Below are 24991 nucleotides of genomic sequence, written 5' to 3'. Positions count from 1 at the left end.
ATGTTGTGAGGAGTGCTATTAAGCCTCGTGAATGCATAATATATGTGGGTTCATGAACTTAACCAAATATTTAGAAATCTTCTTTTGCTTGAGTTAGATCCTATTTAGGTCTAACTTAGTCTTACCTCTTCTATTCTCGGGTCAAGAACATACCCAAAATTAGTTTTAGGATTAAAACATAATTCATTGAAAATCTATCATAAGGAGATGTACCTATCAATTCAGAGAAAAGCTTGTTTATTTGTAAGTTGATTCTCAACTATTTGTAATTAGATATTGTTCCAAGATTGGGTATTCAAGTGTAACAATCAAAAGAACAAATGTATTTACCAACAACCTCTTCAGTTGTTTGTTGAGCATCTCCTTGTGATTTTTCAATCTTAGGATTCTCTTTATGATTTTCTATAGTGCCCTCATTTTCAATAATCTAAATATTCATATTACATTCTAGATTCTCTTCCCCAATCTCTTTGCCAATTTCTTCACCAAACTAAGTAACATTCTCATGGTGTTCCGTTTCTTCTTTGTCTCTTTGTTCATGTGCCTCATTTTCTTCTGAAATTAGATCCGTAGTAGTAAATCCCTCTTTTTTTTTTGTTGCCTTTTGTTACTATGGTGTTGGCTTCTCAATCTTCTTAAAAGCTAATCATTCTTTATCTGAGGTTGTTGTGTTCCTAAAATTTCCATATCACATACGGACCCAACTATTTAACTTAATCCTTGTAACCTATCATGAGTATGTTGTTTCAAGTGAGTAACCATAAGATGAGGGCTAGGATTTGGGTTTCCATTTCCTATTTTCTTTTTAGAAATTTTAGGTTTTAGGGCTTTTCATTTCTATAGGCCTAGAGATTTCAAATGTCATTTCCTAGAAGGATAGGCTTCGAGGGTATTATTAGCAGAAGTTGAGGGTCTTCTATATTGGTTTAGTTAACAAATGCATCCCATTCTAGAATAAGTTGATCCAAATAGAGGTTATGGTAAATAATCAACTTAATTAACCCATGGTGAGCCAAAGAATCAACATGACCCTGATTATACTGGTCACAGGACCGCTTCAGGGAGCAAAATCGGTAATATGGAAGATTATCAAGAACACCATATTATAAGGGTAACACAAGACATAAATGGTGGGAAAATACATACTTGTACCACCCTTTACAAGTGATATAACTAATCAATAATTTAGAAATAGTATCTCATGGCACTGGCAGGGATTTTTGCGATACTCCTTGCCCTTGGACATTCTCAACTGACTCACCTTGCTAAAGAAACTACTTCTTATGAGGCCTTAAATTTGTAAACCTCAATGATGAAATGGGAACGAAATGGTCACAAATTTGGGATAGGCCGATGACCTTTGCAATATTTTGCAAATTCATAGGAAATTGTAGTCCTTGAATCATAGCATTGGCTCCTTGAAATCCTATAGCAAACTCCATAGCTATGGTAGCATCAAACCTACATAGACTTTCAAAGAACTTTGTCCATCTAGAATGAGCAAAAAAATGTAATGCTTCCTCATCAACATTCAACTTATCCAATGAGTCTAGCTCAAAATGAAGATGTTTACCCCCATGCTAACAAGTGATAGAGTTCAAGTAAGTTGAACATAGTAGGAAACAAGTAGGAAAGAAATGAAAGAAATGATAGGAACTGTAAATAGTTTTAGCAATAGAGAATAGAATAAATGGAAACAATACCATCAAAAGCAGTAATAATGACAAGGTGATCTCAATTACCATCAAAAGTAGTAATAGGGAATCATAATTAATATCATGACCGAGAAGTACTCATGAGAATACATGGATAGAATAACTTTGTACAGAACCCCCTTGACTTAAGAGGCTAATCTATCTTGGTCATGCCAAGTAAACATCAAAAGAAATAAAATACATGAAATAAAGCATAAGGTAAGAAGACACTTCTTGACATGGTAACAATGAGGAAGGCAAATCTGAAGATGTTAGGAAATCCAAGAAGATCACCCATCAAGGAAAGGAGAGTACCGCCAACCCCAAGGAAAGAGACAATAGGCATCTGAGAGGAGTAAATAATGACCCACAACAAAAATATTTGGGAAGGAATAGTCATCAAAGTTGAAGATATCGATTAGGAACATGTGGTAGGTTGAGAAGTGGAGTTCACTTCAAAACCCAGAGTGACAGGAGGGCCATGAGGAAGGAATGCTGAGAGAAGGGTGACTAGAACAAAGAAACCTCCTATCGTATTCATCAGAGTTTATTGCTGGAGGTTTTATATATATATATATTATATCTATAGTTATATAGACATATTCTGGCAATGCTAAAGGAGACCAAAAGGAACCATGGTAAGTTCCTATGTGATATCATAAATAAAAGCTTCCTTGGAAGGAGGCTTCTTATAGAGCTTCAGTTTGTGACCATTAATGAGGAGCTTGCAATGTTCAAAGTCTACAGTATAGAGTTGAATTGCACCATTTTCATATACATGTTTAACTTCGTAAGGTCCAAGCCATCATGTATGAAACTTGCCTTTGAAATCCTAGAATCATGAATCATATAGAAGTGCCTAATCTCTAGGCTAGAAAGAATGTTGGTGAATATGTTTGTCATGCCACAGTGCTTGTTGATTCTAAACAAGTTTAGTATGAAGATGTGCTTCTTGACATAACTCATCAAGCGAGTAGAGTTGTGTTATGCATTCCTTTTGAGCATTAGAGAGACTTAATCTGAGTTGAAGGGTAGTTCAAAGAGTCTTAATCTCAAACTCAATAGGAAGTATAACCTTCTTACCATAAACCATTTCATAAGAGGTTAGACTAGTGGTGGTCTTCCATGTGGTACAATAGGCCCACACAATTTCAGGAAGCCATGTGGCCCAATCATGCTTATGAATTGCAATAATTTTAGTAAGAATGTTCTCTAGTTCGCAATTAGTTACCTCAACTTGTCCATTGACTTGAGGATGATAGGTGACGATTTTTTGTGGAAAATTTCATATTCTTTGAGTAATTTTGTAATGAGGTCTAAAGTGAATTCAGGTCCTTGATCAGTAGTAATCTCATGTAGAACACCAAAGCAAGTGAAGATCTTAGAATATAGGAATTTAGTAACTTTGGTATCTTAAGCATGCTTAAGCGCAACCACCTCAACCAACTTTGTGACATAATTTGTACAAATTGTTGGAATATTCAAATATGGAAAGAGCACTTATGAGAGGGGGGGGGGGGGGGGGGGTGTGTGGAATCATAAGTGCCAAACCGTAGCCAATGAAATTTTTAACTAAAAGTAAGTTGCATGCATGTAAATACATTAGATAAATATATAACAAAACTCATGCATCAATTACACATGACACTGGAATTTGGTAACCCAGAAACCCTCTAGGAATAAGAAGGTAAAATTGGGGTGGGGATGATACCCACAAAAATTTACTACAGCAATATTGTTCAACCATTTCTGATGGTTTGCCCTGTTAAAGACTTTACACTGTATTAATAGTGACCTGGTTAGAGGATTTTCAAACACTTAACATGAAGTGTCACTTGGTTAAAGGATTTTAATCACCTAATCAAAAGGTTCTTACAAAATAGCTATAAAGCTAACCTATCACCATAGGATTTTCATTCTAATACAATTGCTAGAGAGTATTAGAAACAATAAACCTGATAGATTACAATCCTTGATTGCTGAATATAGGCTCCTTTTTCGCCTTCTCCTGATCTTGATCCTTTATGATCTGATAACTCTTGCTTCTAAAAATAGATTTTCTTATGCACCCTTGTATGTCCTTCAATATATCTCATCTCTCTCTTTTATAGTGAAATTTTGTCTTCCTTATAAAGACTTCAAAGACTTAGGGTTTGTTTTGGATCTATGATCCATATTGAATCTCAATTTCCCACTTAATACTTATCTTTTACTGATTGGGCATGCCTTTAGCATTTTTCTTATTGGCTGCATGCGAATTGCATAGGAAAAATAAAAGATTCGATCTTATCATTAAATCCTTCAAGATTTACCTTTTGTTGGTTGTAAAAACTATTTGCATCATAGTTTGTGCAATTCCAAACTTTTATGCTATTCTACTGAGTTAATTATTTCCTGAAGTATTTCTGATACTCGACACATGCTATTTCCTAGATAGCTTGACACTTGAACAAAATTGTATCACTCAGCACATGTTGCACTCGACACTTATTATCACTCGGCACCTGTTGCACTCAAAACTTGTTATCACTCGGCACCTATTGCACTCAGCACTTGTTATCACTCGGCACATGTTGCACTCAGCACTTATTATCACTTGGCACCTATTGCACTTAGCACTTATTATCGCTCGGCACCTGTTGCACTCGGCACTTATTATCACTCAACACCTTATCTTACTCGACACTTATTCTTGATCTTGGTTAAGTGTATTGATACTCAGTTGTCAAATTTATTCTTTAAGGTAACAATCTCCCCCTTTGACATGAGTGGCAAAAACACTTAATTAAGATCCATGTGACTCAGTGATTTATCCTTCATTCAAACTTTGCTTCCCAAAATTTGCTATCCCCCCCAAAATTTCAAAATTTGCTATCTCTGCTATCTCCCTCTTTTATTATACTTATCATTTCATTCTTGTACTCAACTTTTATTACTTATTCTCCCCCTTTTTGACACTTATGTCAAGGCTCTTTATAATGAAATGCCATATTTGGCCAAAAATGTGCTATTTACTTCAAAGAGTACCTTCAAAGCTACATCCCAATTTGCTAATGTGACATCTAATGTCTTATGCTAAATGGCAATCTCTGCTGCTAGGTGTACAAGTCCATCAGATGAAGAAAGGTTGGGGTCTTTCCTAAGGGCTGTCTCTACATTTATCTTCTCCTTGTGAAGTAATTCCAAATGACGAGTAATTGACGATTGCATTTGTATCAATTTGGCTTTTGTGGTTGCCTCCTCTGCTGCTAAAACAACTAGCTCTCTTTGTGTGTGAAGCAATTGGAAAAAATGCTTCTCACTCTGAGCTGGATCTGTGGGGAGTTGTATGCTAGAAGTTTTCAGATTGTTTTCCAAGCTCAGTATTTTGTGGCTAGTGTATTGTGTGAATGTGGAAAAATCACACAACTTGTTGTACAGGGAAAAGATGTTTCCTAGTACAATTTTAACTGTTATAACTTTCTTTGCTAGTTCTTCTTGTGACAGTGCTATATCACCGGATATTTTACTATTTACTTTTCCTTGCAACTTCTTTTCCGACCATTCAAGCAATTTGGCATTTGTTTCCTGGTCTTCATTAGTCACCTGGTCAACTATATCAGATAGTTGTTCCATGATTGGTCTTGACTCATCTAGAGATTATAAGAAAAAAGCTTCCATGAATATGTCTTTAATTTCATTCAATGTAAGCTTATGCTTGTATTCCTTTCTTAGTGCTTCTTGTCTCCTTCTTTTTTCTAGTGCACTCTGAATTTCATTAATCTTTTCTTCAGTAAGAGTGCTAGATTCATAATATGGGATCTTTATTTCTTCATCAAGCTCAGGAACTCCATAGTGAAGTCTCCTGACTGCCTTTGATGAACTCCAGCCTGGTGTTCTGATTTTCAGCTATAATCCATCTGTTCTCGGCTGCTGAAGAGTTTGTGTTGGAGTACCAAATTTTGGTAATGCAACCAATGTTTTTATTGCAGTCTCCTCATTTTTTTGTATCTCTTTTTCTTCAGCTTGAATATCCCTTTTATGAATGCTAGGTGGGTTTGAACTTGTTGGTTGTTCAGATACTTCTTTTATTTCCCCTACTTTTGTACTCGACACTTGGAGTGTATCAGTGATTATACTTGGTGGAGGTGGTGGTGGAAGGAATAGAATACCAGTAGTTTGTGTGTCAAAGGTGGCACTTGTGCTTTTACCTTGAGTTCTGGATTTTGTAATTCATCAACACTAACCAATACAGGATTTGAACTTAAATTTTGCTACTAGTGATGATTGGTCAAGGATTTCCAAATCCTCTGCAGTTAATGGATTGATGTTTAGATTTGAAATGTCTATAACATCCTTTATTTTTATGAAACCTGCAGGTGTGATGGTGGCATGAGGAGGACTAGGAGGAGATACCTGTATGTCTTGCATACTTTGATCTTGTGGCTCAGCTGTATCTTTCTCTTCCTCTTTCTCCTCATTGTGTGCCTCTTCTTCCTTTTCTTCTTTACTCTCCTTCTCGACTAGTTTCTTCTCTTTTATTTCTGATGCTTTCTTTTCCTTTGTCTTGGCAATTACTTCTGCCTTATATTCTTCATTATATACATCTTCAATTTTCTTGTAAACTATTTTCCACAATCTTGTGGATTTGGTAACTACCTCTTCAATTTTATTCTGTAATATACTAAATGCTCTATACTTGGGAGTGAATCTATTATTATGCCTTTTTATGGCATTTATTATTTGATCTTTAGTCAAATCAGGCAACAATCTTGCCAATGTTGACTCCCTTATTTCTTTTTCCATTTGTAAACAAAAATGCCATTTATCCTCTATAATTTTATACAGTTCTCTTGGTATAGATTCATCTAATTCTAGAGGTGTGTGCTTAGCATACACAGATTCCTCTAATTTATTTTTCTCTTCTTTGGTGAGCTTAGAAAAATTTAGGTTCTTTAGACCTTTTAAATAATTATTTCTAATTTTTGAACATAATTTATCAACATCAGTCTGGGGTTTGTGTCTTACCACTTGAAATTGACTATTGTCCTCTAACTCTGTTTTCTCCTCATCTATTTCAGGCTAGGGATAAATTTAATTTTCTTTGACTCAGCAGCAGTCTTCTTTGAGTCTTTCTTCCTTCCTTTTGCCTCCTCTTGGGCTTTTTGTGCTGCAGCCCTTGTGGTCGGTCTCTTTGGTGCAAGGGCAGCTACTTTCCTCCCCTTGGATTTAGGAGTAGAAGGAGTTGTGGTCTTTCTCTTAACTAGTGCTTCCTTGGCTTCTTCTACCTCAGCACTTTCCTCTCTATCTCCTTCTGACCCTTGAGTCTAACCTTGAAGTTTATCTCCTTCTTCTTCAATGTCTTCTCATTCTTCTTTTGTTGTTTCTTCTTCTTCTACGCCAAATTTTCTTTTGATTTGTCTCACCATTTTCTCTTTCTTCTTTACTACTGAAGTAGTCTTCAAATCTGTTATTACCTTTGATTTGACAACATCATAAGTTCCAAAAATTTGTGCATTTTTATTTGCTTCTTCTACAAGTAAGGTTGTTATTGCTACAGAGGCTTGATCAACATCAAGTTCATAACCTAGTGGCCTAAGCCATCTTATTCTAGGTATAACTGCTTGTATATAAGTATAATCTATATCTACAAGAAAACAAATATCTTTTTCATATTTCTCAATCAATGAGACTGGAATTCTCATTCTTTGTTTCATGGACTTTTTGAAGTCCTCAAAATAACCAGTCATTTGGGCATCAAAATTTTCACCCATCTGTTCAATGTATCCATTAATTTTTTCAACAATTGCTTTATCTGGATTCCATTTTACTTTACCCATAGAAGGAAATTCTTTCATCAGATAGAAAAACATACACATCAAAACTGATCCAAATTTGCATTGAGCTCCCTTGCTCTTCCTTATAGCTCCCAGATTTTCATTAATCTATTGAAACATGAGCTCTACCAAATCATAACCATGATCCCTTTTGATTATCTTGTATGCAACATCAACTGCTATACAAGGTACACTATTCAACCTGATTGATTGATAGAATTTGTGTGAAATAATTCTCACAGCAAAATCTAGTAGAGGATCTATGATTGTGTCGATAGTCATTGCTCTATTGTTCCATTTGGCGCCTGTATTTTTCTCTATTACTTCCCTTTTGTCACTTCGTAGGGTCTTTGGTCGATCTAGGGTTGGAATACCGGTAACCCTATGAACAGTTTTCTTTGTAAATTTTACTAGCCTTGACTCTAACCAAAAAGCTCCATCATGTATTCGGCTCAAAACTATCCGTACCCATTCTATTTTGAAAATAGTCAGAATTGCTAAGGTTTTGGTCAATCCTTTTCTTTCTATTATTGAAAAATTGTTTTTTAGAAATTTTTTTTCACACAGTTTATCATATGCATTATGAATTTCTAAGTCTCCTATGGCACCAATTTTGCAATTGTAGCATCTGCGAACATCTTGTACCATAACAACTTTTTTCGGAATAACTAATAATGTACCTCCAGGATCATTCTTGTATGCTACTTCTGGAATGGGCTTAAATTTAGGTTGTTTTACTTCCTTGCTGACCAACTACACTTCATGACTCTCTAAACCCTTGGTGGTTCCTGACCCAGATGCCATTGTTTGCCAATCTAGAGTTTATAATTTAAACAAGTTTATGAGTCCTACGTAGCTCGGCACTTAAGAAAAATACCTTAAATCGATGAGATTTGTCTTGGATCACTGTTGAAATCTTTCATGAATGGCTTCTGAACTATTCTTGATCTTCTCTGCTCCTTTTTCGACTTTGCTTCTTGTTCGAATGGTGGGAAAATGATCAAAAATAGGATTTATGTACCCTTCAAAATAGAGTAATAAATGCTTAGTACGTTTTCAACTGTCTACTCAGCTCTTGAAAGGTTTCATTATAACTTGGCTCCCATTATGTTTTACTTTACTTGGCTCCTATTGGTATTTCATAGTTTGGCATCAACTATCAATCTCGGTCGTTGTTAGCAACTCGGCTCCTGAAGGCAATTTTGACATATCTTCAAAAAGTTCTCAATTTTGACTTAGCATTCTTTTTTTTATGCTGATTTCATTTTTGCAGTCCTTATATGTCTTGGGACTAATTTATGATGTTACTTGGTTTATCAATCCCTCACATTCATTCTTTACTTAATTTGATGAAGTGTGATCACTTGACCTATTAGGTGAAGTGATCTCTATATTTGGTGTGCTAGACTCATCTTTCTTTCTCCATGTCTTATTCATTTCACTTCTGATATGTCCAACATCTATCTTTGCCTTTCTATTGCTGAGCTTGGAACTTGATGCCTTTGACCTTGTTGAGCAATTCCTGCTGACATGACCAGTTTTTAAGCAACTGAAACATGTGGCTTGACTCAACCATCTTTTGTAGTTCCCTCTAAAATGTGTTCTTCTGTAATTTTGTGGGATATGTCCATATTCTTGACAATAGTGACAACTGTTCCTGGTGTTGTAATCCCAAAATTCATGGTTTGATGTTTTTGCTGGTTGATTGTCCACATAGGTTTTGATCTGCATTCAAATGCCCTATGTCCATACCTTTTGCAATTATAATAATGTCCATCAAATCTTTGAGTCCTTGTGACATTGGATTTGAAATTTTGTGTCATATGTCCTTGCATGTTACACTTATGACAGAAACTTTTGGGTATGTTTGATTGATTGAATCTTCTACTCCTGCACACATTAGCTGTATGTCCCTTCTTATTACAGAAATGACAAGTGGGATTTGAATTCTTACCTTTATCACTTCTTTTTTCAGCACTCTTTGATGATTCTCCAACTTCAATGCTATTATATCCAAGTCCTGATGTATCATGGGCAGATTTTGGTGATTTCAACAATTGTTCAAAATACTTGATTGCTTCACTTGATTTATTGAGATTCTCTGCTACCTCTTTTTCTCTATTCAATTCATTCTGCATTTGTTCATTTTGCATCTTCAAGGTAGAGATCTCAATATCCTTTATATTGAGTTCATGATGAAGATTCATCATTTGGGCAAGTGTATCGATCTACATGTTTGAGATCCTTGTCAGTTCAGTACATTTTTCTTCAAGTCTGTTTGCAAGATTCCTTTTGTCATTTTCCATCATGACCTTATCATCAACTGCTCTTTTCTTTTGTTCAATAATTTCACATATCAATATAGCTTTTGATTCATGTTCCATCTTAAGAGTTCTTATCTCATCTGCTTGAATTTTACTTTTCTCCATCAGTTCTGCTATTTCTGCATCAAATTCTTTAGTGTCTCCACTCGAAAATATGTTGGTGGTATCAATCTCCTTGTAGTGCATATCATTTTCAGCTATGGCTAGATCCTTCCTCTTTTTTAATGAGCTTCTCAATTTTTTTCTAAATTCCTCCAAGCTAGGCAGAGCAAGTTGCACATCTATCACCTGATTCTCAATGATCTTTCCAAGTTTGAAAGCTTCCATCTTTAGATCTTTTCCTCCAAGCTGTTAGGCCTTTCCTTGTGAGAACCTGACCTGCTCTGATACCAATTTTTGGAATATTCAAATATGGAAAGAGCACTTATGAGAGGGGGGGGGGGGTGGGGTGAATAATAAGTGCCAAACTTTAGCCAATGAAATTTTTAACTGAAAGTAAGTTGCATGCATGTAAATACATCAAATAAATATATAACAAAACTCATGCATCAATAACACATAACGCCAAAATTTGGTAACCCATAAACCCTCCAGGAATAAGAAGGTAAAACTAGGGTGGGGATGATACCCACAAAAATTTACTGCAGCAATATTGTTCAACCACTTCTAATGGTTTGCCCTGTTAAAGGCCTGCCCTGTTAAAGGCTTTACACTGTATTAATAGTGACCTGGTTAGAGGATTTTCAAACACTTAACATGAAGTGTCACCTGGTTAAAGGATTTTAATCACCTAATCAAAAGGTTCTTACAAAATAGCTATAAAGCTAACCTATCACCATAGGATTTTCATTCTAATACAATTGCTAGAGAGTATTAGATACAATAAACCCGATAGATTACAATCCTTGATTGCTGAATACAAGCTCCTTTTCCACCTTCTCCTAATCTTGATCCTTTGTGATATGATAACTCTTTCTTCTGAAAATAGATTTTCTTATGCACCCTTGTATGTCCTTCAATATATCTCATCTCTCTCTTTTACAGTGAAATTTCATCTTCCTTATAAAGACTTCAAAGACTTAGGGTTTGTTTTGGATCTACGATCCATATTGAATATCAATTTCCTGCTTAATACTTATCTTTTTTTGATTGGTTGCATGCCTTTAGCATTTTTCTTATTGGCTGCATGCGAATTGCATAGGAAAAATAAAAGATTCGATCTTATCATTAAATCCTTCAAGATTTACCTTCTTTCGGTTGCAAAACCTGTTTGCATCATAGTTTGTGCAATTCCAAACTTTTATGCTGTTCTACTGAGTTACTCGGCTCCTGAAGTACTTTTGATACTCGGCACATGTTGTTTCTTGGATAGCTCGGCACTTGAACGAAACTGTATCACTCGGCACATGTTGCACTCGACACTTATTATCACTCGACACCTATTGCACTTGGCACTTGTTATCACTCGGCACTTGTTATCACTTGGCACATGTTGCACTCAACACTTATTATCACTCGGCACCTATTGCACTCAGCACTTATTATCACTCGACACCTATTTCACTTGGCACTTATTATCACTCGGTACCTTATCTTACTTGGCACTTATTCTTGATCTTGGTTAAGTGTATTGACACTTAGTTGTCAAATTTATTCCTTAAGGTAACACAAATAGGAATATATTCCTTATGTTTAGAAAGTGGATTGATAGGTCCAACAAAATTGAGACCTCATTTTTCAAAAGGTTCAATAGAAAGTTGAGGGTGAAGTGGCATTTCAACTGATCATGTAGGACAACCCATTTGCTAGAACTGGTCACATAATTGAACATAACACTTGTAATCCTTATGGAGCATAGATAAGTAATAACTTGTAGTAAGAATCTTTTGAGTACTCCATTGAGCAGCAAAGTGTCCACCACAAGGTTCAGTATGTATGAAGTTATCAATGCCAATACTAAATAGAAGACCATTGATCCAAGTATATTGTCCACTTAGGCCCACCAACTTACACTGCTCATGAGGAGAGAAGTGTGGTGGAAACTTGCATGTGACCAAATAGTTGGCGATGTCAGCATACCATGGACTCTTGGTGGAAATGGAAAAGAGGTGTTCATTAGGGAATGAGTCATCAATAGGAACAACTTCATTATCAAATTGCTATAACTAGGACAAGAAATTTGCAACCACATTTTCTCGACCTAGCTTATCAAGTATTGTGACATCAAATTCTTGTAATAAAAGAAACCGCATAATAACCCTACGAGTTACTATAGGTTGATTCATTAAAAATTGAATCCCTGAGTGATCAGTATGAACAAACACTTTATAAATAGTAATGTAATTCCAAAATTTATTAATAGCATAAACAATAGCTAAGAATTAATTTTCAATTATTGTATAATTTACCTTGGCACTAGTAAAGTTCTTGCTAATGTAGTAGATTGAATAGAAGAGATTGTCTTCCTTTTGTCCAAGTACTACTTCCGTTGAAAAATTAGAAGCATTGATGTGAATATGGAATGGTAATTCCCAATTGGGACCTCTAAGAATAGGGGTAGTTACCAGCTTGGTCTTAATAGTTCCAAAGGCTTCTAGACACTCAGAGGTCCATGTGAGAATAGCATCTTTAACTAATAGAGAAAACAAGGAGAAGCAATCTTATTGATGTTTTGAATAAATCTCCTATAGTACCCAACATGACCAAGGAAACTTCATAAATCTTTTTGGGTCAAAGGTATGGGGAGGTCTTGAATTATTTGGACCTTTTTGGGATCAACTTGTACACCTTTTGAGGAGATTAAGTGACCTAAAACAATTCCCTCTATCATCAACATATCACATTTCTCATGGCTTAGAGACAAATTAGTGTCAATACACCACTTAAGCACTTTCTCTAAGTTATCTTTAGCTTCATCAAAGGTATTTCCATGAATAGTAAAATCATCAATATAAAATTCTACACAATCATTAACTAGATCACCAAAGATGCTTAATATTGTGCATTGGAATCTTGTAGGGGTAGTACATAACCCAAAAGAGCGAATGTTGTATACAAAATTTCCCCATGGACAAGTGAAAGTAGTCTTGTCTTGATCATCTGGAGTGATATGGATCTGATTATACCCATTGAATTCATCCAAGAAAAAGAAGAATAGTTTTCTCGCAAGAGTATCCAAAACTTGATCAATAAAGGGTAATGGAAAATGATCCTTCTTAGTAGCCTTATTTAAAGCTTGATAATCAATGCAAATATGCCACTTACCATTTTTCTTTGGAACAACAACCAAAGGAGATACCCACCTACAATCTAAAATGGGATAAATGAAACCAATATTCAAGAGTTTTTGGAGTTCTTTCACGATATCATGCAAGGCAGGATTGAATCTACATTGTGGTTGTTGAATTGGGTGACTTCCTTCTTCTATGTAAATGTAATGTGTACAAGTGTTAGGATGAATACCTCACATGTCTTAATACTCCCATGCAAACACATCTTTATATTCTTTAAGCATACTTATGAGATCTTTAACATAAGTTAGTGTTAACTATGGATTATTATTGAGGGTATAGCTAGGTAGGATCTCCATAGGTTCTAATGACGTAGGAGCACCAAGGAGGGGTCTTGATGATGTTTCTAGTTTTTCTAAAGAAAATAATGGACTATACAAACATTTATGTGGTAGAAGTTGATGTAATGTGAGGAAGTGTTGACTGGATCAAGGATTGCCAACTAAAGGAAAATTCCCAAAAGGATAGTCAACAATCGCATGAGGAGGGGAAACCATAGTTTAAAAGATATCATTAGACTCATACCTATTCTAACGAAAGTTTACTAAAGTGGCCTCATCAGTTGGGTCTTCAAAATATTGTACTTACCCAACGGTAAAGACTAAAACATAATCATCTGAATCACTACTGACCCATGTTGGATCTTTGATGTCTAATAATGGTTGAGCACAAGGATATAAGGTCAACTCTTTTGTTTGCTCACCATTGGAAATAATCATGTCACCTGATCGATAATTAATGTGGGCACTAGGTGCTACTAGAAAAGGTCTTCAAGAATAAGAGGATATCCCCTCAGCTTTGTGCTTTGGGATCATTAAATTGGTTGGATAATCCCAAGTATCAATGGAAAGAATGACATCTTCTATAACCTACTCTAGTTTGACTAAGGATCAATCAGCTATTTGAAGTACCGTAGGAGTAGGTCTAAGTCCATCCAAGGATAATTTTATTTTTGTTTCATTGGTCATAATTTTTATAGTAGCACCTAAATCTACAAGTTTATTAGGAATAATAATTACAGTAATACTTATCTAGATGATAAGACTGCCAGGATATACATATTTTGGAATGTTGATATTTCCCAATATTAATTCTACTAGTTGTCCAATAACTTGGATAGTCCTCAGATCCTTCATTTTCTATCATCCAATACATAATTCTCATATCATCTTATTGTACACTGGCACATCCTTAAGATCCTGCAAAAGATGAATTTTGATATTAACATTGTGCAATTCATTTAAAATATCAAATTCTGAGTGCATTAGGTCTTTCGACTCTGGTTTAGGAATGAATTGATTAGGAAATGGAGACTCTTTTTATAGTTCTTCTTTAGCTTCACCATGGACCTCTGTAATAGTAGGTCCTTTAGGGGCCTTTGCAGATATGAGGTGTACACCATCCAACTTAACCATGTTAATAGAATGGGTAGGAAAATTAGCCATCTCACTATGATAGAGCAGTTGAGGAGGCTTATTACTAGGGTTTGGATTTGGTTACTTTAGCATGGATGTAGGTTTAGGTGGTTGTGGTGGATTTGAAGAAGATGGAGGTATGGGGGGAAGAAATTTTTGAGGTTGTTGGTAGGGTTTTATCAATGGTAGTGGAGGGAATTATTGTGCAGGATAAGGTTGTATATAAGGTTGTGCAGGTGGATATGAAGGTTGTGGCCTCCATATTTGATGCCATGGTTGTGTACTAGGTTGAAACTTTTGAGACCATTGCTGATAAGGTTGGGGTTGCTGATAACATCCATACCATGGACATTGGTTAGTGATTTGTTGAGCTAGTCTAGGAAAATATTCATTGGAGAACCCTCTAGGTAAAAATTGGCATCATGGAGGCATATAGTAAATGGGTTCTTTAGTATATTCTATAGGAATCATCCCTTCAGGGAGAGGTCATAGCATTGAAGTCTTGCTAGCTTCCTTGAGTGATGCTATATGAGCTCAATTATGAGAACAATCTTTCGGTCCATTCTTCTTATGACAGGTTGTGCAATATAATGCCAAGACTTTTTCAGCTTCCTCATGTTTCCTATGAGAATACAAAGTGTCAATTTGTTTGCCCATATGATTTAATAAGTCAGTTTTAAGATCTTCAATTAAATTACCAATCTCATGCTTAGAGATACTTGATGCATTACCCATAATGGAAAACTTACTTGGGTTCCCATGAATAGATCAATGAGACCGCAAATAGTTGTTGCATATATCACAAATATCTTCAAAGGATATTTTAGAAATATCACCTTTACCAATCAAATTTAAGGCATCCATGGTTTCATCACGAATCCCTCTTAAGAAAAGCATCTTGATGGTATCTGAAGTTAAATCAAGATTCTTTGAGTGCTATATCCTAAAGGCAAAATGTTCCAAGAAGTCTTCGACTGACTCTTCTTCTCATTGAGTCATGCAAAAGATTTCATCCCATTCTTCCTTTTTCTTACAGTGCTCCTGCTATTTTTCTAGAAAAGAATCTTTCATTTGGTTCCATGTTCTAATGTCCCTAAGACTCATAAACCATCATAATGCAACATCTTTCAAGGTAGTTGGAAAGAGCTTTATTTTTGGGCATCACTTTGATAATCATAGCTATTATAGAGGACATCAAATTCAAATAGGAACATATCACGATCCTCATAGGTTGAGCCTCTAAATATGGGAAGTGCTGAGTGAGGGATGTTTTTCATAGGAGCATTATCCTTATGAGGTTGAATAGGAAAGTCAAAGGTCGTATTGTGTTGAACAATTGTATTCTCATTGTTTCTAGCATCATTTCCTCCTGCATTGTTGTTTTCAACATTGTTAGCCATGACTTCTTCCAAAAATTTGGTTGCCCAAGGTGTATAATATGTTTTAAAGGGTTGTTCTAGAGATTTCAAAGGCTTACTACACCTAAATTCATATGACTTTGTGAATTGTTCAAAAATTTCAAAAGGTGTACTAGGAGAAATGGATTGAGAAGATCACTAGATTCTAACTTTGTCTTTTGGTTTGATTTCAATGGTTGATGGATTTTTCTCTTTTTGTTGTTTTTGAATTTTTGAACTACCTACATATTCTTTCTTAACAAATATACCTTGACTATATCTAAGCCTATTGATGCACCTAAATGATTTACTGTAGTGGAAACAAAAGGTACTATCCTAAGCAAGGTTGAAAATTGATCAAGACTTCTCAAAGGCTCACTATTCCTATGTTGACCTATTATAATTTCACACCTTTAATATCTCTTCCTGAAAATGGTGCCAAAACTATAGAGTAAAACTACAATTCAATTTGATGGTATATTTATAGATATGATTAAAATCAAAAATACCCTAAGGATGTCAATCAGAGATTATAAACGCATGAGAGATATAATGGTTATTTGCTCAAGGGATGAAAATAATAAATCAAGAGGTTTATGGATGCAAATTACTACTTGCTAATAAATTAAACTATCCAAATTATCACACATCTAAGATTACAACTGCAAATGAATTCTAATCTAAAGTTTAGATTCTCATTAACACACTTTTAAACAATTAACTATCAAGTACAATGTTTTTATGAATGTTATTATAAATCTTTTTCCAATTAAGAGTTGATCTGATTAAGAGTTGAAATCCACTTTGGTTGTGGCAGGAGTTTTAGTAGCAGTAGCAGGTAGAGTACGATAGGAATTATTATAAAGAGTGACAGGAAGTATTATAAAATAGTGACATGATGTATTATAAAAGGATGGATGTGGTAGGAAGAATACAGTGAAAAGTATTCTATAATAGAAGAGGGTCTGGTATCTTATGCAACAATAGAGCAAGTTGAACAGATAAGAATGTCACAATTACTTCATCAGATAATTAAATCCTTAATTAACAACATAAAGAATTGCATATATCTTACTTAATTTAAAAACATATATGCAATAAGCTTCCTAATATGAACAGACAATTAATCAATATATAAATGCACACATTCAAAATTAAATTTGAAATAAACTTCAAACACAGATAACCAATCAATATGTAAAAGCACATAATGTAACACAACTTGAAATGATCTCACCAAGCTTCCCGAGAGGGGGCCCTTCCTCTGGTCCATGTGGTGAGTAATATTCTAATGCCGGTTGCTACAGAGACTTCACTTTTGTTAATGCCAAGAATTTCAAAGATAGTTTAAACAGAGTCCTTCATATATCATATGCATATATTGTCTTACAAGCTTATCATTTGTTTATATAGATTCCCATTTGTTTAGCTAACTAATAACCAAACCTTTAATGGCTGATGGCCTTTACCCTAAATATGCATAAGCAACAATTTGTTTTGGCCGCTAGCCTCAAGTCTTTAACAAAATATAATTGATCATGAAGTCTCTAACCAATTTGTTCAATATTTACAAAACTATTTACTCAAAATGAAATAACAAAACAACGGCTCCCATCTATTCATCGCTTCATGCGATTGGTCCATGTTCATCCATTATATGTAGTTCCTATACTAGAATAAACCAAGATGTATCATTATTTCTACATTAACCATCCATTCTTGAGGAAATATTTCATACCTTAAAACTTTATTAAATGCATTATATTCTTTAATGATTAATGGCATAATAGGGATTAGGATAGGCTTAAAGCAAGGCAAGAATGTAAAAAGAATGTATAAAATCAAAGCACATTTGTATACCCATCACATTGGTTGGTTGTCAACTGAATTTTGTCAATTATAACTTAAATCATATCAAAAGTTATTTATCTATTCCATATTATATACCAATTCATATAATATTAGATCATTGTAATATTAACTACCATGCTTTGTTTATCTTTGAGTATTCTATAATCCATATAAATTTTGATATGTCACCATTAAGACTATCATTCTTTTATACTTAAGACTCAACCACCAATTCTTGTTATTGGCTAAAATCTAAACTAAAATGTAACACATAAAAGAAAAGTTAGTTAAAAATAGCTACATGTCCCCTTGGTAAGATATGAGTTTTAGTTTAGGCAAGAGTCTCCAACACATTAATATATTTTGAACCTCTCATCCAAAAGGTCTAGCTATTAAAAAAAAACAGATACGAGTTTTAATTTAGAATTTAGACGCTACGTTAATTCTTCACTAAATCTTCACTAAGGAGTTGAATATTAATGTAGGCCATATCATCACATTAAATGAAATAAAATGAATGATTAAATAAATTGAATTCTTAGTCATAGCTTCCCGCTTGTGTTAATATTTGGAGAAACCCATATTATAAGAGGGAACTCGGAAAGTGTAAGACGCCAAAATCTGATTGCGCTTCATAGTCCGTATGCAATCCAGAGCTATTACTTGTAGGATAGCCAAATTTTGTTTCCCATTATCATGATCACCCATCACGCCTTCCAACTGCATTCTCAGTTTAGTGATATTCAAGCTGCTATTATCGCCATCTGAAAGTCTACACTTCATCACCAACTTACATTGCACAGCCTTATAAGGAAACATTTTGTTTTTAGGTAATATGGAGCCAAAGGATATTCTATAAAGTCCTTACCTGATGATCAATCTCTTATCTCCATCAAAGGAGACCAACTTGATAGATTAGCAACTTTCCTATTCTCCTGTTTATAACAATCCAATTTAAATTAAATAGTCTTCATAAATTGTCCCCAAAATTCACCGTCCTTCCTCTGCTTGTCGACAGATGCAATTGTTGGCAGACAATATTTAATGGTATGGTGTAATTCATCACAGTTAAAGTATGTCAATCCTGAAACCATCCTTCAAAATCTCCAGCTGAAGAGATTCCCTAAAAAAATTGGAAAATATGACTTCATCTTTGTATTGCACATCGACAACTGACACAAAATCAGCGGTAGAAGCATTGCTATCGCATACTTTTGGCAATCACTACCCTTAGAGTTATAAGCAAAGTATGAGAAGAAACCTGAATAAAAAATTCTAGATCCGGCCGAGGAAGAGATCAAATCTTTAACATTTGGATTCTCTAGAGAGGACCACTTAGAAAAGTACGCTTATTCCCATATCGTTTCTTCTCTTACAAAAGACCAAAATTATGAAGAACACATCCAGCGTTTGCAATTCTTATACCATCCACGCGGCCTAAGATCCCCAAAGATTCATGTTCTTCAAATCCACCATTTGGATAGCAATTGTCTTTCTACTCCATAATTTCGTGACTAATAAGTGTTTGAAAAATGGGCCAAGAGAAAATGCTTTAAAAACAATTTTCCTATCCAGGCTACACGTAAAGAGCTGATCAACTTGTATAAATGAACCAATCACCAAGAAATTTAAATTACGATCAACTATTACTATATGTGTCATCCATAATAGTACATGTGCGATCATTTTTTAAGCTTTTTATGAACAATTTATTTTGAGAAGGGGGGAGATACAAACATGGGCTGCAACTTGCTCATTTCCCCTATTTGATTAATATTTTACCCTGCTTCAAGTATCTTGATTGGAATGGCCTGAGATCTGCAGAGAATTTTTCATTCAGCTTTTTTAATCAGTATATAACATTCAAAGTATATCTTACTATATAATATTACAATTAAATATATTTTTGCTTGCTTTGGCAGATTAATTTCATGCCTTGAAGATTGGAATGGGAATGGAAGATAATCGAGGTGGCCTCTACTTTAGTAGGCAAATAATAGAGTACCTACAACCAATGCATTTACATCACCATTTTTGAGTAAAAGTTGAGGACTGATATAGAGCTAATTCCTCTATGATTTATATTCAATTTTAGCTGAAGAGATAGAATTGGCATGGAGGCTTTACTATTGGCATTTTCATTTAACAAGTCAGTTCTTGCATATGGTTTTGTTATTATTGTGTCTACCACTACTTAAATTTCTCTTATCACCATTCACAAAAAGCTCCAAAAAATGATCGCACATGTACTAATAGCTGATCACACATGTATTTATATAGTTGATCATTTTTTTAGTTTTCTTGGTTGCTGATTATTCCATTTGTGCAAAAAGTAATATTTTTTGGGTGAGCAGCTATTGGGGGTATCAGTGGCAGGTTTTGAGTTCATTTTTTTAAAAGACACTTTTAGACCACCTCGCACTCTACAAGCTCTATGGAGAGATCTAAAAGTTGAAAGACCTAGCTTTAAACTCTTCACTCACTTACAAGAAACATAATGGAATCCCTGAGTCAATGGAAGCACTGGTGGTTTACAATAATTGTGATTCTGTTTTTCGCTATCGCGCGAGCGGATCAAGTGGTGGTTCAGGATAGGAGTAGTAATACAATATCTACATTGTCGAGAAATGGGATAAAAACATGTACTATGTTAATGGTGACATTAATGTGCAAGTCCAAGCAATATGATCCATCGTCTACGGCTATTTTATTGTGGGAATCTAGCATCTCTCAGATTTTTCAACTAGATACAACATCATGACCTATTGGCTACCCGTCTCTACACAATCTCGAATGTTGCAGTTGCAGGCAGCTGAGCCAATCACACGTTGATCGTCCCATTCAAACATGACCCTCACCTGCAGCAACAGGTAAACTTCTCTTTACGGCCCTAATGCTTATCGTCCCATTCAAACACAACCCTCCCCTGCACCTTGTCATGGAGTTTTTCTTTGGAGAGCGGTTACTTGACTCAATGTCTAAGAATGCATGCTACTCAGAGCATCAAGAAGAAAATTTAATCAAACAATTTGTTGCAGTAATTAAATACTGTCACGAGATGGGAGTTATTCATCGGTATATAAAGCATGAGAATATTCTTGTAACGAGTCATGGATGCTTGAAACTAGCTGTTGATGCAATAAACCACCCTATGTACAACATTTTTCTATATCTTTGACTATGGAAATATGCTGACTGTTGAAGACATCCTCACTTTTGCCAACTCACGCTGGTCTCTATTTACAGATTTCGTGGTTAGGTGAATTTGAATATTTAAGAGTAACTAATGGAAGCTTGGTATTGGCTTCTTTTAGGGTCTGTTTGGTTCATGGAATTTAAAAAATCTGGATTTCTACAAATCTTGGTTTAGGCAAGTCAAGGTTTTGTATATCTTCATTCCGATTTTTGGGATTTTACTGAAATCATTTGTTTCACTCAGAAGATGTGTGTGAAGACACATTTTTATGCATAAGTTTAGAGTTGAAGGCAAATTTCAAAAAGTAGTTCAATCTATTGTTTTTACACTCCTTAAATACCAAAACCAAGTTTTGATTTTCAATTCCTACTTCTTTTAGGAAGTTGGAAAACCTGGTTTTGAGGCAAAATTGGAAGTTCTGAATGCTAATCCTATTTTGCAAATTTTGAAACAAACACACAAATTTTCAAATCTAAGTTTTGAAAAAACCACTTCCTATCATCTTCCAAGAACCAAATGGACCCTTAAAATTTCAGTGTTAATATATCAGCCTGACTGCACTATGCATTGGTGCTAAGCAATTACCAATATTAATTTGTGTACAACATTCTGAAATATGTTAATAAATGTGTACAAGTATAAACAAGTGCATGTTTTATGACTAAGAATTTTATCCTCTCCTCATTTTTTGCACTATATTTTACAATTATTCTATCAATTAATAAGATCACCTTTTTAAATATACAAATTTAAATTTGAAATCTTAAAATCCATATTTATATATTAAAATGTGTGTATCCATTAACATAATTAAAATATTGGATATAATGAATTGAGTTAAATGTTATTTAGTCTCTGGAGTATGGGTTTAGATAAAAATCTCATCTTGCCAAATAATAATTTTTATAATGTAAGTAAAGATTATTAATAAGATGCATCTATAAAAAAAAGGATTATTTTATATTGGACTAAAAATTCTAAATAATATTAGGAACTTCAACTATTGAATATATTTTATAGAAATGAAATGTCAAAAATAGTGGCCAGTCTTAGATTCCAAGAAAATTACTCTCTCTCTCTCTCTCTCTCTCACACACACACACACACACACACACAACATGATTCCATCAATAATTAAGCACATGATTATCTCCCAACTCAAAGGTTTTGTTTCAATCATGTTTGACTCCTTACCTTTGTTTCAATCATGTTTGACTCCTTATAATAGATAAACAATTTATGTGTAGCTATCACTTTTCTCAATGCCTACCATTTGTCATTCAAGACTTTGTCAATGAATTTTATTGATTACTAGAGTGAGAATATTAAAGATGTTATATTTTCTTACTTTAGTACTTATAATACACCACTTATTTATATTTCATGGTTTTATTACTGTTGCTATTATCATTATTATTATTATATTTTGGACTTGCACATATTAGTTAAATTAAAACAAGAAGGTACAACTTATAATCCACAAGAACCACTAGATTAAAATGGTATCTTAACATACACACATAAACATCATTTTCCTTCCTTCACACCTTTTGTAGTTATAACAATGTATTGACACTACATTTATATTTGAGATAAATTTATTGTGCCAAAATGCCTAATGTGTTTCAATGTGTGTGTCATTTGTCTCCTTCTAATCTGCAATGTAACACTTGCTTTACGACATTGCTCAACTGCCTCCCATGTTCTATAAGTCTATTTGGTAGCAATGAAGTACAATATTAGTGTTCCATTAGATCATTAATATCTCTCAAATGAATCATAAGAAATTTGTACATAGATATATAGGAGATGTATATAGAGAAAGTTATGGATATAATAAAATTTAGAGAGGGGGGGTTGCCATCTATAGATAGAGAAAGAGATGGAGTAAAATAAAAAAGTGATAGAAATTAGACAGAGAAAAATAGAGAGACGTAGGTAGAGTTAGAGAGGTAGAGAGAGCTAAATAGTTTTAGAAAGGTAGATAGAGTTATGAAAAGAGGAGGGAGAGAGAGAGAGAGAGTTATTAATAAAGAGTAATGCCATTTTCCTCTATTTTCATATATTTTTCTTGTAATGAATCTTCAAGATCTTCGACATACCTATTGCACACTAAGATGCGATTGCTAGTTACTACTAATTTTGTAAAAGGACATCGATCCATGTTTGATTGTGTTGCCTCCATACTTAGCTTGTAGTTTTTCTTCAGATATTTTTCCCAGAAGATTTTTCTTCAGATATTTTTCCCAGAAGATTGAGACCACAAATTGTGGCATCCAAGTCAAGGTTGGACCGAATGAAGGAGTGCACAAGAGATAAGTTCGCTATTCGAAGACATGTTTCGTTGAGTTGAGAGAAAAACATTTAACCACATTTCGTTGAATTGGAGACAAAAACGTTCATATGTGCACGCATCTTTCGGAATATTTCAAAACTTTTGTCGTCATCCTCGCGACATAGCCAGTTCGTGATCAGCTACTTAAATATAGGTTGTAAACCAAAATCTGGAATTTGATTAAGATTGATTAACATCTAATTAAGGATATAATTATTTATTAGATAGAGTACAAGAAGAACACTATAAATAGTAGTATAGTTGTAAACTTTAAAGCAAGCATTAAACATTTGAATATAAGTTCCCTTTGAAGGGGGATCACATTTCTTCCGTTTTTTCCATACAATTCAACGCTTTCAATCAGTGGGACGATGCTTTTGTTCAATCTATGGAGACGCCATACGGGGTATAAATTATGCTTCTCTATTCCTATTTCTTTCTACAATAATCTTCTTCTATTTTTCTCCCATGCTTATAGTTGCATCAGTTTTTAGGAACCTGAATACCGTGAACGTGCTGAACACTTGTGAAACAAGTCAAAATCTTGTTAAAAGAAATGCAATCTCGAGGTGGTGATGGTGATGGTGATCTAATCGAGCAGCTTGAGATGGTTGATGCATTGCAATGCCTCGGAATAGATCGTTATTTTCAGGCTGAAATAAAAGCGGCTCTTGACTATGTTTATCGGTCTGTTAAAACCCTAAACCCTCTTAACATCTAGATTGGATTGTTAAATCTGAAGTTACAAACTGTACCAAAATATGGATGCAGCTGTTGGGATGAAAGTGTGGGGATAGGATTAGGTTGCCAAAGTGCTACAAAGAAATTGAATGCTACAGCTTTAGCACTTAGATTACTTCGACTCCATCGTTATGATGTCTCTGCAGGTATTCAAACAATAGTTCAAATCGATTTTTATGTACGGGTTGTGACATTGTGTGAAGATATATATATATATATATATATATATATATTTATATATTTATATATATATATATATATAGATGAATAGTTCTATTCTATTAAAAAAAAATACTTAGAATACAATTCACAAAAAAGGGGTTGGGGGATACAGGATCACCCCGCGAGAGAGTTCAAACGGCCTAAGTCAGATCTAAACACATGGCATCAGCCAGAAAAAGCTACTATTCATAAAAAAAAAAACATATGTAGCAACCTCAGGCTACCAAAGCAGTGGCAGCCGAAGGGGGAGGATCATCTTTTTCATTGAAACTCCAATCAAATGTGGGATTGGGGGGCGAGCTGGGAACATACCAGCCATCATCGGGAGCAGCAGTAGCAGGTGGATCAGTGGCAACCTCTGCATCTTTGACCTCAGGCCGTGGAGGAGAGATCACTAGTGCCAGGTGGGGCCATTTACCAGCATTATCTCGACGAGCACCAAGAGGAGGAGCCAAGGACTAGTCAAAGCCACCTTGAGGTGGGGAGGCTAAGCGGTGCCTCTCGCTACCAGCCCCACCACTGGGAGAGCGGTCGTGGGAAGCTTACGAGTGTGTAGTGTGCGAGTGGCGGCCTGAGGAGTGGCACCGCTGGCGATGGCCACAAGGCATCAAGGTGTCTGCCGAGGCATCTAGAGGTACTCAAGCCACAGTGCAAGGGGCATTCCCCCAATGGTTGAGCAGCTCCTGCAGGTGAGCAACTTCTAGGGCAAC

General features: G+C 34.9%; 1 pseudogene; it reads left to right on the top strand.

Annotated features, from left to right (window-relative positions):
* The first annotated feature begins 1025 nt into the window (after positions 1 to 1025).
* The window catches only part of LOC149550211 (delta-selinene-like synthase, chloroplastic), a 43441-nt pseudogene continuing 19475 nt past the window's right edge, over positions 1026 to 24991 (top strand).

Source organism: Cupressus sempervirens, chromosome 7, assembly GCF_028749045.1.
Source record: "Cupressus sempervirens isolate cs-2001-9-10 chromosome 7, ASM2874904v1, whole genome shotgun sequence".
In the NCBI taxonomy this organism is placed as follows: Eukaryota; Viridiplantae; Streptophyta; class Pinopsida; order Cupressales; family Cupressaceae; genus Cupressus; species Cupressus sempervirens.
This window is presented reverse-complemented; position numbering and strand designations above follow the sequence as displayed.